This window comes from Anastrepha ludens, chromosome 2 (genome assembly GCF_028408465.1).
Source record: "Anastrepha ludens isolate Willacy chromosome 2, idAnaLude1.1, whole genome shotgun sequence".
NCBI classification, from domain to species: Eukaryota; Metazoa; Arthropoda; class Insecta; order Diptera; family Tephritidae; genus Anastrepha; species Anastrepha ludens.
The window spans coordinates 164,719,470-164,735,957 of record NC_071498.1 but is presented as its reverse complement, the minus strand read 5'-3'; positions in this window follow the sequence as shown (position 1 = coordinate 164,735,957).

Here is a 16,488-nt window from a genome sequence, read left to right as displayed (position 1 = left end):
TTGTGTCCTTAGGGGCCATCCAAAAGGCTTGCACCTACATCCTGAAGGGCATTCCGGTCAATGATCTGAAACACTCTTTCGAAAAGCTTTGTTTATTTTGCACTTCACCTTGTATTTAACAGTTATAGACTAGACAGTTGCAGTACACAAACAAATAAACGATAGAGCTCATAAAAGTCAAAATAAAGATTTCCCTTACTCAAAATCATTTTTTTTAGTTAGTAAAAAAGTTACTCAAAACAAAGTGGATGAATAATTTTGCGCCACTTTGTATACCTGTGTGTCCGTAGTTTAGAAGTTTTCCATAGAATCGCACAAATGTCTTAAGGTAACATCAGAGTACTTGACTAACCACCTAATCTCTGTTTAAAAGTTATTCATGCACTAGAGATTCATGCCCCAATGATCTACATATATACCTACATGAGTAAGTATGAATGTATGTGTATATGTAATCCCCGTCAATTATTATAATTAAACTGGCACATTGGCATCACAGCTTAACAACTGACACATCTCAGTGGGCAACACAACAACATTGAAATAATCGACCCAAAATCTTGTAGACAGCAGCTTAGTCCGCAGCATTTGTATGTATATTATGTATATAAGTGCATGCATGTCAAGTTGCTAACAACTATATATAACTAACTATATATGTATGTGTATGTATGCACGTCAACTTCTTAACAACTTCAATTAATTATCATTTAATATGACATTGGTGCGAAAATCACCCGGAGAAAGTTTATGGTTTGAGAAATGTAAGCAAGAAGCGAATAAAAGCATCTTCAAACGCATTTACACATGAATATTATAAATATTAAATAAGGATATGAAAGGACAATGTGCGTGACCCCAAGTTTTCTTGCATTTGCACACAGATTTATGCTAAGGCTACCACAGATATCTCCATGTATAAAAAATTACAATTGTCTCGTAAAACGGCTAGTTTCTTATTGCCCATTTCGTCACTGCTTTCAAATTCACACTCACTGTATGCAGGGAGTCTCAGTGGGAAATAGGTGTGGGAAAATTGAGGCCATAATCATTTAACAAAAGGGTGATGACAAACTTAATCGCTGGGTATTGTTTACTAACGTGTCCAAGAGAGAAATTTTTAAGACCCACTTATAGCTACTTATAATTTTACAAAATCTGCCTTTTTAAGCCTTTTCTGATAATATATTAATAATGAGGGAGAGAAGTGGCGGAGAGAAAGAGACAGGCTAAAATAGAGACAGAGACAGCGAGTCGGGGAAAATAACTGTAAGGCATGCCTATGACAGGCAGAGGCGATTAAAATCTGGTTGGAGAGGAGAGAGATAGAAATAGAGATAGAGATAGAGATGGAGATAGAGATAGAGATAGAGATAGAGATAGAGATAGAGATAGAGATAGAGATAGAGATAGAGATAGAGATAGAGATAGAGATAGAAATAGAGATAGAGATAGAGATAGAGATAGAGATAGAGATAGAGATAGAGATAGAGATAGAGATAGAGATAGAGATAGAGATAGAGATAGAGATAGAGATAGAGATAGAGATAGAGATAGAGATAGAGATAGAGATAGAGATAGAGATAGAGATAGAGATAGAGATAGAGATAGAGATAGAGATAGAGATAGAGATAGAGATAGAGATAGAGATAGAGATAGAGATAGAGATAGAGATAGAGATAGAGATAGAGATAGAGATAGAGATAGAGATAGAGATAGAGATAGAGATAGAGATAGAGATAGAGATAGAGATAGAGATAGAGATAGAGATAGAGATAGAGATAGAGATAGAGATAGAGATAGAGATAGAGATAGAGATAGAGATAGAGATAGAGATAGAGATAGAGATAGAGATAGAGATAGAGATAGAGATAGAGATAGAGATAGAGATAGAGATAGAGATAGAGATAGAGATAGAGATAGAGATAGAGATAGAGATAGAGATAGAGATAGAGATAGAGATAGAGATAGAGATAGAGATAGAGATAGAGATAGAGATAGAGATAGAGATAGAGATAGAGATAGAGATAGAGATAGAGATAGAGATAGAGATAGAGATAGAGATAGAGATAGAGATAGAGATAGAGATAGAGATAGAGATAGAGATAGAGATAGAGATAGAGATAGAGATAGAGATAGATAACTATGGAACTTACGGAAGCTACGTATACTAGCGGAGATAGCGGTCGTGAGTTGGGACCCTTACAGCATGGAAAAACATTTTAAAGCTACAAATAAAAACGAAGAAATAACAACAGCAGCTGGCATCGAAGCCTTTAGAAGGAGCTCGGTTATTCGGAGATCCCCGGAGGAGGCACAATCGGTACGTAGCAATCCTCTAATAGTTATTGCTGAGGAATTGAAAGGGGCGCCCCAAGTGCAACCGGAGCTATGCAGCACGCCGTTAGTAAAATGCATTGCCAGAGAACTAATAAGAGCCGAAGACATAACACCCCAAAGCAGCGTGATAACGCCAACAACAGTAGAGATAGAGACATAGACTCGAGTTGTGTGCTGTACGAATACCGACCATCAACCTAACGTCTTTTCCACCATGTTTTAGAAGAAAGTCCGACAGTTTTCTGTTCGGGTTTGTCACAAAACACTTTGCACTTATTTTAAGTTGCACTTAAGACCTAAGCCTATACTGCCAGCATTGCAAAATAAACAGTAAGCCATGAGACAGTCCGTTTTACTCCGGGGCTTAAAGCGAAACAACAAAAATCTAAAACTGTATTAGACAGGCATTGGTAAGATTTTTCGTACACACACCAAAATAAAAGAAAGGCACAACTGCTATGTAAACCAAAAAGGAAACATGTGATTAAAAATTGACAGCTGACAATGAAAAGAAGACAATATTAAGGATATGTATGCGCTTCTTGCTGTTGAAATCGTAATCTTCTTTGTTACGCCACTCAGATGCAAACCCACCAAGACACAGGTGGTGACTGCGTGCTTTTTAGCATTAACTGGGGTATGTCAAAGCACAGAGGTTTGTGTGAAACCTGAGCAAACAGATTGTCCCAATAGTTTATGCGAGACATTGTATGTATAAAACTACACACACACCCACACACACGCATAGAAATACCAAAGTTTGCGTAGCCGACAGTGTTTTAATTCCTTCGTTAATATTTCATGTATACCACAACTACCCAAAATCGTCACAATTTTCTGACCACCCACCAGGTACATTGACCAGCCACAATACTGCACATAAGTGTCACATGCATGCCAAGTAGCAACTCCTCTACACTCACACGCATGCATACGCACCAATCACATTTGCTATTTATTACTCATACGACACGTAGCACATCGCTATATATGTTCTAGTAGTTGTAGGATATATAGCTTGAGTGTCCACGTAGGTGCCGAGATTGTTAAGCAGAAAGAAAAGAGAAATTGGTTTAACATGCAGGTGTGCTGTGCAGAGGTCACTGTGCGGTTAAATCTCTGCGGTTTGTCAACATCTTCGCAACACTTTCACAGCTGTTACGTCCGCTTGCAATTAGGCCGACATGTGCATGTGTTTGTGAAATGAGTTTATGCCGCTGTCATTTATCATCCTTTTACTTGTACGTGATTGTGTTTATGGCTTTAAGTCATTTGCGGTTTGACACCAATGCGTCGCATGATTTCTGTGTCACGAATTGACACATGAAGGCGTGAATTGGTTTTAATAATTTTTGTGCGTGAAATGTGTAGTCGGATTTCTGCATCAGTTATCGAAATTATGCTAATTATCTGGCGTGGGTGTTAGTGTACAGATGTGTAGGTACTATATTGCCTACATGTAATACCTAATAGCTACTTTTCAATACCCCAAAAGCTCAGTTTATTCTTAAATCTCTCAGTGTTAAGAATTTGTGTGATATAGACGTATCCATTTGTGCTATTTTTATGCAGCTTCTGAAATATAGAACATTTAGGGGATAATTTGTTGATTGATGTGAAAAGTGTTTTCTAACTTCATTTACGAGAGTCGTGCGAAAAGTCCATCCAAAGTCAGAGAGATGACACTACTGGCGCGTATCGGGGCTTTGTTTAGTTAGTAGCATCTCTTGGCGGTCATCGTAGCCGAATGGATTGGTGCGTAGGTTTGAATCTTCGTGCATGAACCAGCAAAATGAAAAAGTTTTTTCTAATAGCTGTCACCCCTCGGCAGGCCGTGACAAACCTCCGAATGTATTTCTGAGATAAAAAAAACTACTCATAAGCATCTGCTATTCGGAGGAGGCATAAAACATCAAGACGCACGCAGCAAATATAAGGAGGAGTTCGGCCAAACAACTAACAGAAGTGTACGCGCCAATTTTTTTTTTTTTATCTCTTTGAAGAACACAAATACAGTTTCAGCCAAATCGGTATATTTCTTTGTGTTTGGCATTCGTTTGAATCCAGGAAGTCGAGTGATTTTCAAAAAAGTCCTCTTCAGTTCAGAACTCAGCAGTTGTGGTCGCAGAATTAATGAAAATAGGATTGGCACTAGTTTCACATCCCGCCTATTCTCGAGACTTGGTTCCCTCGGATTCCTCAACCTACTATTTATTCCCCAATTTCAAGGAATGGCTGGTGAGAAAACGATTTCATTCAATCGAGGAGGTGATTGCAGAAACGAATGGTTATTTTAAAGGCTTGGACAAATCTTATTATTGGGAAGAGACTAACAAACTACAACAGGGTTGGACGAAGTGTGTAAACAGAAAAAAGAGATCATGTCGAAAAATAAAAGAGGTTTACCCCAAACAATTAAGTATAAGTAGTTTTTATATCAACTTAAAATTACACCCGAAAAGACGTATTGAAAAGTATACAATATTATGAAAGTGATCAAAATAAAAAAAAAATCTGGAAAAAAATATTTGGAATTGAACCAAGTAGAGAAGAACTCCACGCATTATAAATATAAATATGTCCTTAATATTATCAGGTGCGCAACTAAGTTCTCGCTGTTTATCAATTGATGCCGCCAGCAGTGTGTGCTTGTCGATTCTAACATAATCTAAACGTCATAAACCAAGCCTAGATATATGATAAACAAACTGCCTCACACATTAGTGATTTTGTTTTTGTATCATATACCTTTGATTTTGTGAAAATGTCTGATTGTGTGCCGAAAAATTGTCATTTGCGGGTAGTGTTGATTTTCCTCTTTCATTCGAAAAAAACGGCGGCTGAAGCACATCCAGAGCTACAAGAAGTTTATGGAGATGCTGCTTTAAGTAAAACAACGTGTCGATATTGGTTCCGTCGCTTCGAAGACGGTGATTTTAATGTTGGCAACCGTCCTCGTAAAGGCAGGCCAAGAACCATCGAAGACGCTGACTTGGAGGCATTACTCAATGAGAATCCGTGTCAAATGCAAGAAGAGCTTGCTTCAGTATTAGGAGTTACCCGCCAATCCATTCCCAAGCGATTGCATTCTTTAAGAATGATTCAGAAACAGGGGACTTGGGTTCCTTATGCATTAAAACCACGGAATGTTGAACGTCGTTTTTTCGCCTGTGAACAACTGCTCCAGCGGCAAAAAGGGAAGGGTTTTCTTCATCGCATTGTGACGGCTGATGAAAAATGGATTCATTACATCAATCCAAAGAAAAGAAAGTCATGGGGACTGCCCAGTCATGCTTCTACGTCGTCGCCTCGGCCGACTATTCACACTGCGAAGGTTATGCTATGTATTTGGTGGGACCAAGATGGTGTTATTTATTATGAACTATTAAAACCACGCGAAACCATCACTGTGAATCGTTATCGACTTCAATTGATGCGATTGTGCATAGTACTGCGCGAGAACAGGCCGCAATACGCGGAGAGGCATGAAAAGTGATTCTACAGTATGACAACGCTTGGCCTCACGTTGCCAACCCCGTTAAAACTGACTTGGAAATATTGAAATGGGAAATCCTACCCCACCCGCCATATTCTCCAGATATTGCGCCGTCCGATTATAACCTGTTTAGATCAATGGCACATTGTCTAGCTGGCCAGCAGTTCCATTCATATGAAGACATCGAAAAATGGCTTGATCAGTGGATAGTCTTAAAAAATGAACAGTTTTACCGCGACGGTATACGCGATCTACCAGAAAGATGGAAAAAAGTAGTAGCCAGCGATGGGCAATACTTTCAATGATTCACTTGTAACCATTTTTTCAGAATAAAGTTGTATTTTCATCAAAAAAAACAGCGAGAACTTAGTGGCGCATCAATCATCACAACTTTTTTAAAGGCGAAAGAAAAAATGATGTTCGTAATTATAGGCCAATTTCCAAGTTATCAAGCATCTCTAAGCTGTTTAAATTCATTGTAAAGAACTAACTTTATTTTGCGGTTAAGTCTTTAATTAACCCAACCCAACATGGTTTTGTAATTAGACACTCTAATCCTGCTGTTTTTAATGGATTCTGTATGTCATCGTTTTTCATAAAGACTCCAAGATAATTGCGTTTACACTGACTTCTCTAAAGCATATGGCAAAGTGGAACACAAGATTCTAGTAAACAAGTTACCTTTCTTGGGCCTTACTGCACCTTTCTGCAATGACTTAAGGCATATTTGACGGATAGACGAGAAGTGGTAAAAATATATGGAATTTTACCGAAACATTTTGTGGGAGCATCTCAAGGCTACTGTTTTTTATCATTTTTATGAATGCCATGAGCAAATGTATTTCCTTTTCTAATTTCTTGCTCTTCGCGGATGATTTAAAAACCTTCTCATCCGTTAAGGACTCAGTTAGTAATGAATTTATGCCTATATTGATTGCTAAGAATATAATTGCCAAATTTGGCTTGCTTTTCTTAACATTTTTGTTGAGACTGTGAGGTAATTTGTACTGTAGATTATTAAAATTAATAAATTTAAACCAACCCTTGGATTTTACAAACTTTAGCAAATTTCAGGATTCACATTACCAACCTACGTTGAATTTCCGAAGTAAATTACCCATGAAATTTCATTTTGGTTCTATATAAAGGTGAGCAGGTCTATAAAAGATGATCTACCTTCTCTAAACTCTTGCTAAGTTACAGCTCCTGCAGGAAATGAAGTGCACTATTCACAGTCTGTCTACGTCGACATAACTAAGCACTGGCCTATAAAAATTGGTTGCAAATCGCTTGGAGCAGTAAGAAAATTATAACCTTGTGCAAGCCAATCCACAGCCTTAAAAAGAGTATAGATATTTCTGCGTATTATTTTTACTCAAAGGCTTAAAAGTCTCATCTGACACTGGGTATCTATAGCAAAGCTATTTCGGGCTATCCTGTCAACAATTCCGTGAACGTGAATGCTGCAATAGCTGAGCATCCATATCAGAGTAAAAATATGTCTATCAGGTAAGAAAGTTATCGTCTTATTTGTATTAATGTTGCAGGACTCGAAGTTAAAAATAACAAATTCAAAAGCTTTCATTATTTTCTAGCTGCTTGAGCTAAGTTCGTGACGTGTTCTTTGCACTTTTTCACAAAGCTCGATGAACCAATAAGAAACTCAAGCCCCGAAAATATTGCCATATCACTCTCTGATCGATCCGAAACTAGAACTAAACAAAAAGCTACGAGTTAGAAATTGAGCATCCAGCGTCTGTTGTACGGGAGCCAAGGGAGGGTTTTCGAAGTAGTTCATGAAGAAATTGAGTTTTATCTGTTCTGCGGTTTTCTTGGAAATAAGTTGTGCAAGTCTCCTTTAAAAACTGCCAGGGGGAAGCCAATTACCGGGTAGGAGGTCTCTGATACAAATTTAGTCCTCTTCTTCGCAAGTACATCAGCAATTTCATTTCCCTCTATGTTCCTATGTCCTGGAACCCAGGGCAGAGAAATTTTACCATTGATCTCCTTCTTACGCGAGTTGACCAACTTGGAACTGTACCGTGCCATCGTCAGTGCCTTGATCGCAGCTTGAATATCGGCAAAAATGTGAAGGTCTACCTCGCCCGTTAAAAACACTAGCAGCAGTCTGCAGTTTTAACCAAATGGATGAATTGGTTGATTTAAAGAAAAAACTCCTGCTTAGACTCCTGATTCTATTTAGGAACCGTCAGTAAATATAGCATCGGTACAGATTTTCCCCGCATTCCGTTCCTGCCTACTTGGAAAGATTGCCCCGGCAGGATTCTCAAACTCCTCAAACTCTGTCTGCGTACGAATTTAGTTGTTTAAGCACAAATTTCTCCGTATGTGTCCCCTCTCCATCCATACAGCATCCATCTTGGTGCAAAAATATTTTTCATTTTATCATTTGAAAAACTTCTGCCACCAGCAGGCAATACTTTTATGTGTATTTGTATTCCATTTTCATATTGACTAGTACATCAATAAATTAAAATTCCCACTCAATATTGACAAACATCCTAAAAAGAGAAAAAAACAACAAACCACATGAAGGGTCAGCGAAATAGCATTTCGAGTTGTTAGTGCTGAATGAATAAATGTACGTATGGACGAGCAACTCTTGTTTTTGGCTGGACAAATTGAAAATCAAAATGAAATCAAGGCGGTCAGGCAGGTGAATTGTGAAAAACAAAACTGCTGTCTCGAATGCAAGGTTTGGTATCAAAAAATAGTAAAGGGAAAAAAATAAAAAAACTAAAAAAAAAATTAAAAAGTATGAAATGAAATATTGACAAATCTGGTGAACCAGATGAATGGCCATTTTGCTGTGGGAAAATGTTGTTGCACATATGTAGGTACATATTTATGAATTGGTGAAAATTCAAACGTTAAGGAAGAGTTATTTTTTATGTAAGCTCATATACATATGAACATATATATGGGCATATATACATACATATATATTTATTGAATTATTAATTACACGGTGTAACACTGAAAATACACCTGATAAATTACACACTGTAGGTTGTTTATATGGTCGAATAATGCATAAAAATATTTTTGTTATATTTCTTGTACCCTCCAATTTTTATTTATTTATAAAAAACCGTTTTTTCAGACTTTGCGCGGTAATCTACGGATATCTCAGTCATTTTTTCACCGATTTTCAATATTTTATATGTTTTGAAAATGATATTGTCACACCTTTCAAATGATGTACAACAAGTAATTATTCAAACTAGTTAGTTCTGATTTTTATTTGATTAAGCCTGGAGAAAGTGCTTTTTTTATCATTTTTTTAACTTTAACAATTTTTTATTGCATAATTTTACAACAAAATTAAAGATGTTTGTTAATATTCTTTGAGTGCATTTATTAACGAAGAAATTAATGTATTACTTTCAATACTCGGACAAAAATTGCGTAAACTACGCTAGTTTTCCGTAAATAGAAAAAAATGCCTTGAATATCTATCCATTTGTGGAACCATAGTTTTTGTCTTTAATGATTATTTACTTCACTGCATTCTTTATGTATTGACAATAAATGTTTGACAATGACAATTTATCATAAATTACAAATGAAAGGTTTACGTGTTTCTACATAATTTTGCGACATAATTTTCGCGTGATTTCTGAGGCGCAGAGACCCTCCTCCTCCCACGCAGTAATTTTACCTCTCTCTAATTCGGTAAGTTTTGAACCGCGTGGCATATTGATATTTATTTACTTAAAAAACGATTTAAATTAAAAGTTGTACTCAGCGAACACATAAATGCACTTTAAAGCTTCAATTCCTAATGCGTTCAATAGTTATGAAACGGCAAAAGTTTATTGATACTAAAAAGAATAACGGTATTATTCCATATATTCATTTATTTTTACAGAGTACCTACATATTTTTGGAGTAAAGATTAAATATTCATGTTATGTGTCCTATAGTTATGAAACGCACCTTAGTCTGAAACAGCTATTAGACCAGTCTTTGGTTGGCAGTGCCTTTTTATCTCCTTCTTCCAAAATCGCGTTTTTCTCAAATGTGTTTTTTTGTTAAAATTGTTTATAAGTTAGTTAAAGATGTGTGACAAACGCAATAATTTCTGCTACGTTTGCGGTTTATTTGTTGGTAAACAACATCGCCGTGAATTAAAAACAAATACAATACAATTATAATGAAAGTCGCTGGTATGAACCAGAATATATTGTATTATATATTATATAATATGTTCCCAATGGTTTGGCATCATTAAGTCATTCACAGACCAGAAGACTCCAAGTCAGAACAACTTCATCCCAATTTTCAAAGTTGACAAAAAATGTATGACCAATACATTGTACACACTGCAATACACATGATGGCCCATATTTTCTATTAACGAAAAACTAGCGTAGTTTACGCAATTTTTGTCCGAGTATTGAAAGTAATACATTAATTTCTTCGTTAATAAATGCACTCAAAGAATATTAACAAACATCTATAATTTTGTTGTAAAATTATGCAATGAAAAATTGTTAAAGTTAAAAAAATGATAAAAAAAGCACTTTCTCCAGGTTTAATCAAATAAAAATCACAACTAACTAGTTTGAATAATTACTTGTTGTACATCATTGGAAAGGTGTGACAATATCATTTTCAAAACATATAAAATATTGAAAATCGGTGAAAAAATGACTGAGATATCCGTAGATTACCGCGCAAAGTCTGAAAAAACGGTTTTTTATAAATAAATAAAAATTGGAGGGTATAAAAAATATAACAAAAATATTTGTATGCATTATTCGACCATATAAACAACCTACAGTGTGTAATTTGTCAGGTGTATTTCGTTTTTTTTTTGTGTTAATCTATGCTGCAGCAAAAAAGAGGAAGATCTGCAGAATATTACACCACCCGCCTTTTTGTCTTTGAAAATCACAATTTTTTTTACAATATATTCAAGTTCCCCTAATTTAGTATCAACTCGATCTAAATTATTTGAAAATACTCATAGAAAACTGCAGTTAATATTAATATTGCCTTTGAGAGTCTATAAGAAAATTTATTGGCGCATATTTTTGTGGAACATTTGAACCCAATATTTTCTACGCGTACTGGTCATTTTGACCCTTGTTTTTAAAAATCCCAAAAATACGTAGTTTGTAAGGTTGACGGAGGGTTTAAATGTTCCACAAAAATATTTCTCGGAAAATTTTAGAAGGGGTCTGCGTAGACGAAAACTGCGCACTGCGTGCACCACTAATTTGTCTCTAACACTTAAACCTATTGGACTTAGTGATCACGCGATACCGCCTTGATATCGCTACATTTACTTATTTCTGGTATCGAAACGAAGTACCGAGTACTGAATAAATATCGGTAAGAAATATTCTTAAAAAACAATTTGCCGTTCGGTGTCGGTTTAAATGGAGGGACCATTTGTGGAACAACATTAAGGGGGTCTTCTGGTCTCGAGGCCCTGAAATGAAGGGTTTTTTTGGGGATTGATTGTGGCAAATCCTGTGAATATTTAAAAAAAAAATTTTTTTTATTTTAAAGGTACATGTCTTGGCTTTTAAAAAATGGTTTTGACTTTGAAAAAAATTAACACCCGCGACCTTGAAATGGCGCTGAAGACGTCCACCTCCAAACGAAACAGGTCTCCATTTTGGTCACGGTTTTTCCACTTGGGTAATCAGAAAGCAAAAATTAGATATGCGTTGTCTTCAGAGTTGCCCTGGTTAAGTTTTCCCGTGACAGATTTTTTTTTTTTAATTTTTTTCAAAAGTTATGCAACAATTTGCAAAAAAAATTTTTTTTTGCTCATTTTTTGAACTTTAAAAGGTTATAAAAATGGAATGAAAAAAATTTCAAAAATCGTACACGGGGAAACTTAGCGGTAAGTTTTCCGAACCTTTTAAGACCAAAACCATTGAAATCGGAGTATAACTACTATGAAAAGTGTGACCAAAATGCTTAAAAAACACGATTTTCGGGGAAACGCGTTTAAAGATAAAGTTTATGATAAAACGGCCGGAGGAGGGTACACTTCGGTGCCCAGAAAAATGTGAAAAAGTGCGATTTTCAAAAAATCCTTTCTGTGGCGTATTCTCGCATACACATACAACAAAATTATGCAAAAAAAAAAATCGATTTTTTTTTCGCTGGAGACCTTAATACGCTCACCACAAATAGGAGGAGAAGAATTAGCAGAAGTATACGGGGCAATTATTTATTTACAATATTATTTATTTTTAAGACATATTGCGTGCATTCTAGTCTAAAGTAAGGATTTTAAAACAAAAAAATCAATTAATTTTCATTATTGAACGGCGGCTGCTCTAACCGAATGAGTTGGTGCGTGACTTATCCTGGGCAAGAAACACTAAATTATAAACAATTTTTCTTCCAATAGCGGTCGCTCCTTGGCAGACCTCTGAGTATATTTCCGCCAAAAAAAACGCTTCATAAAGAACCAAATTATTTCTGCCTTCAAACAGCGGCAAAAAAATTGTGTTCCGAAAGAAGACTTATTTGGAAGAACCGTATTTATGATCCGATATGTAAATTAACCTGAATTAGGTGTAAAGTGCGGTTTTTTTGTTTGCTCTATCGAAGGTATTGGAATAAAAGATAACACTGGAACTATATCACCTATCGAATCTTCTGGCATTATTTTATTTATTTATTTGTTTGTTTTTTATTTATTTACTAGCAACCCGCCCAGCTTCGCACGGGTATAAAATATATACCATATGTCACTCACTGAAAAAATGATTAAAATCGATCCAGTAGTTTTGGCTTATTCATTAGTGCCCGTGGCCCGCACGCGTTAAATTTGGAGTAAAACAATTCCCCTTTCTTTATAGCATGAAGATTTCCTGCAATCTGTGGAATATCTAAATTCATACCCTACACCTTAACATATTTCCTTTTTGCATTTTCACATATGTATTGTATTTATTTTATTTTTACAACAATTAATATATTACAGAATGTCTTTATATACAACGTTCATAGCTTTCTTGTCATTAGACAAAACAAACATGTTTTCTCTAGAGGTTACTCTTGAAAGAGCGACATACAGTTGGCCATGTGAAAAACAGTCAACGCTCAAATCTAAGCCTGCAACGTTGAAGGTTTGACCCTGAGATTTATTAATGGTCATTGCAAAAGATGTCTTTACCGGAAATTGTGAGCGTTTAAATTGGAATGGTAGATCCGATGGTATCAGAGGGATTCGGGGAATCAATACATCTTCTCCGGTACCACATCCTGTGAGTATTGTGCACTCTATTATGCAAGTTTTCAGTGATTATACCAGCAAACACGTGCCATTGCAAAGTTTAGGTGGACTTAGGTTTCTTAATAAAATAACAGGGCAACCTATTTTCAGCTCCATTTTGTGAGGAGGGAGTCCAGACGGGTTCAACGAATTTAGAAATTCTGTAGGAAAATGAACAGCTTCTTCCAAATCGAGAACAGTATCGACCGAGTAGTATATTTTCGTCGGCGCATCAATCTTTGAAATAATCAAGTTATTTACTTTATCTACTTGTTCGTTAGTTGGTGACAGAATAGCTCTTTCTTTAAACCAAGATATTGTCTTATAACATATGTTATCAATGTCTGGATAGACATTGTTGACTAACTCTTGGATGTTGTCTATCAAAACACAAAGGTTTTCTAGGTTAATCCTTCCCTCACTTTGTGTTAATTCTCCATTGCCAACTTTTAGCAGCATCTCTGGAAATAGCCTGTTCTCACGTGAAGATGACGAAATCCTCATATTAGTTTTAAGCTCTAATTTATTGACATACGACTAAAGGTGGGATCTTTTTAGCGAAGCATTTATTTCGTCAGCACGTGTTCCTCGAGTCACAACTGGTAGGATTTGACGGAAATCTCCTGAGAACAGAATTGTACATCCACCCATAGGTGCATTTTTGTTGCGCAAATCGGGCATTGTCCTATCCAATGCTTCCACAGACGTCTTGTTTGACATGATAGCTTCGTCCCAGACTATTAATGAGCAGTCACGCATCAATTTTCCTGTATTGCTCTGTCTAGAAACACTACAGACGCTGTTATCATCATCGGTGGCGATTTCCAGCGGGTGCTTCATTGTAGAGTGTGTGGTTCGGCCTCTTTCCAAAAGACTCTTTCCAAAAGAGTAGCGGCAATGCCGGATGACGCAACAGCTAACGCAATTTTTCCGGTAGATCTCAATTACTAATTACTGTTGTAATATCTTGAAAAATATTGTTTTTAATTATATGCTGTAAAGAGCCATATACATAGATCTATATGAAAACAACAATGTATTTAAGGTATTTAATTGGATAAGGATTAATGTTGTACCCATTTGTTGAAATCGCTTCGAAAATAAGCTATTAGTTGTCGTAAAAAGTAAATGACAAAAAATGTTATTGTATGGAATTGATAGCAAACTAAACGCGCTCCGAATCAATAAAAACTATTCAAAAACTGTATTTTAATTATGTGCGATTTACTAATATAGAACGTGAAAATAGCGTTTTATTTCGCTGTAAAATTGTATGTACATATAATTACATGGAATTCAGTACATACATAGATACATATGTACATACGTCCGAAATGAAATAATGCGAGCGATTCGTAAATACATACATACATACATACGTCACCATACGATGTAATTCAACATTAATGAGGTGTGGTGAGATTATCGCTTAACGCCTGTTGCTTCATTCGGTTGACAGCGAACAAACACACAAACAGCTTTTTTTGGAAAAAGAGCTGCTTTTGTTTAAACAATTTTGGTTATATAACAAATAAATCAAATATTTTTTTTGATACAGAATGAAAGTAAATATTTCAAAGTTAAACTTCAAGAAAGTTTCATTTTAATTGGTTGATTCGTTTATGATTTATGGCCGTGAAAACAAAAAAATTATGTTTTTTTGCCACATTTTGACCGATTGCCACGCCCCTTTTATATATTTCTTCACATTATATAGATATAAACCTTCCTCTTCCATCAATCTATCTTTAAAAAAAAACCGCATCAAAATCCCTTGCGTAGTTTTAAAGATTTAAGCGTATACGGGGACATAGGGACAGAAAAAGCGACTTTGTTTTATAATATGTAGTGATTATGCCAATCAATACAATAAATTCCTATAGACTCTAGGTCTCGACAGGACTCTTCCATCGTACACGGTTCTGGGCCCCAAGTAATCTTTGACCGACCGAGACCTCTGCTCCCGTGCGGTTTCCAGTCCAGTGCCATTCTCATGATGCTATCTGCTGGTTTTCTGAGTGAGTTACGAATGTATCGCCACTTTCTACGTTTGATTTGCTATAGGATGGGTTCCTCATTCGTAGATCTCCACAGCCCGTCGTTGTTCATGCTGTTCAGCTAGAATATTCTAAAGATGATGCGGGGGCATTTGTTGACGAACGATTTTAGGCTCTGTGTGATGGTTTTAGAGATGAGCCATATTGTACTTCCGTACAACAATACTGACTTTAAACATGAGCTTAGTATTGGCAGTTCAGTGCGGCTGGAGATCTGTGAACTCGTCAATACTGTAAGCATTCGCCCGAACGCCGGCGTGGCTTTGTTTAGCCTGCAGTTGACATCTTCATCTGCACCGCGGTGTGCCATGATAGTGCAGCCGAAGTAGTAGAAACTTTCATCAAATTCCACAGAGCACTCGTCAACCATTATATCTCTTGCTTTATTGTGGTTGACTCTCATAACCTTCTTACTGGCCATGTTGACCTCCAGTCCGACAGTGTGTGCCAGCGCGACTAGTTTGTCCGCCTTCGCTTGCATGTCAGTGAGTTTGTGACAGAGGAAACTCTATACGATGCCTCTTTTTTTCGGAGTCTACGCCTGCGTTAGTGAGTCGGTGATGTTTCCGTTGAGAAACACTGCCAGTTCAGAGTTCCCGTGAAGGGATCTGATGAGGCGGATTATCCCAGCGTGCACTCCCTTTCTTACTCAAGGCCAGCCATATTGAGTCTCATTTGATTGTGTCAAATGCCTTCTTAAATCAATTAACAACATGTAAAGCCGGGAGCACCAGTCAACTGATTGTTCCTCTATGATGCAAGAGTGTTGGCTTGGTCAAAAAACTTCGATAAGGGTGAAATCCAGCTTGTTCGTTCCTTAAGGTGTGTTCGATACATTGAGTCTGACTAATCTAATCACCTACTCTAGCAGTAATTTCTCTGATTAGCGTAACTAACGCAATACAAAGCCTGGGATTAAACTCAAATAGGGCTCTAGCAATAGGAGCATTTCGAGCTGAGAGACCAACATAGAAAAGCTCCAAATTACAAGGAGTTTTGGTCGGAATATTACAGAAAAACCTCTCAAAAAGCACGGGACAGTGCACGGATGAAATTGAAAATAAAAGGCAAAGATAAGATTATTTTCCTATTCTGCAATGATTTCAAACTAATCAATCAGCATCGCGCAAATATATTAGAAACATAACTGAGGGCATGATGATTTTTTTTTTAATATTTGCAATGTTTTTAGTGGTAGAATTTTTTTATTATATTTTTTTTTGTAAATAATGTTCATTATTTAAAGAAAAACAAATAAATCAAACTTTCAGACTCTAAATAAAATTCAGAAAAATTAAACAAATTTCAATCTAAATTTTTAACTATTA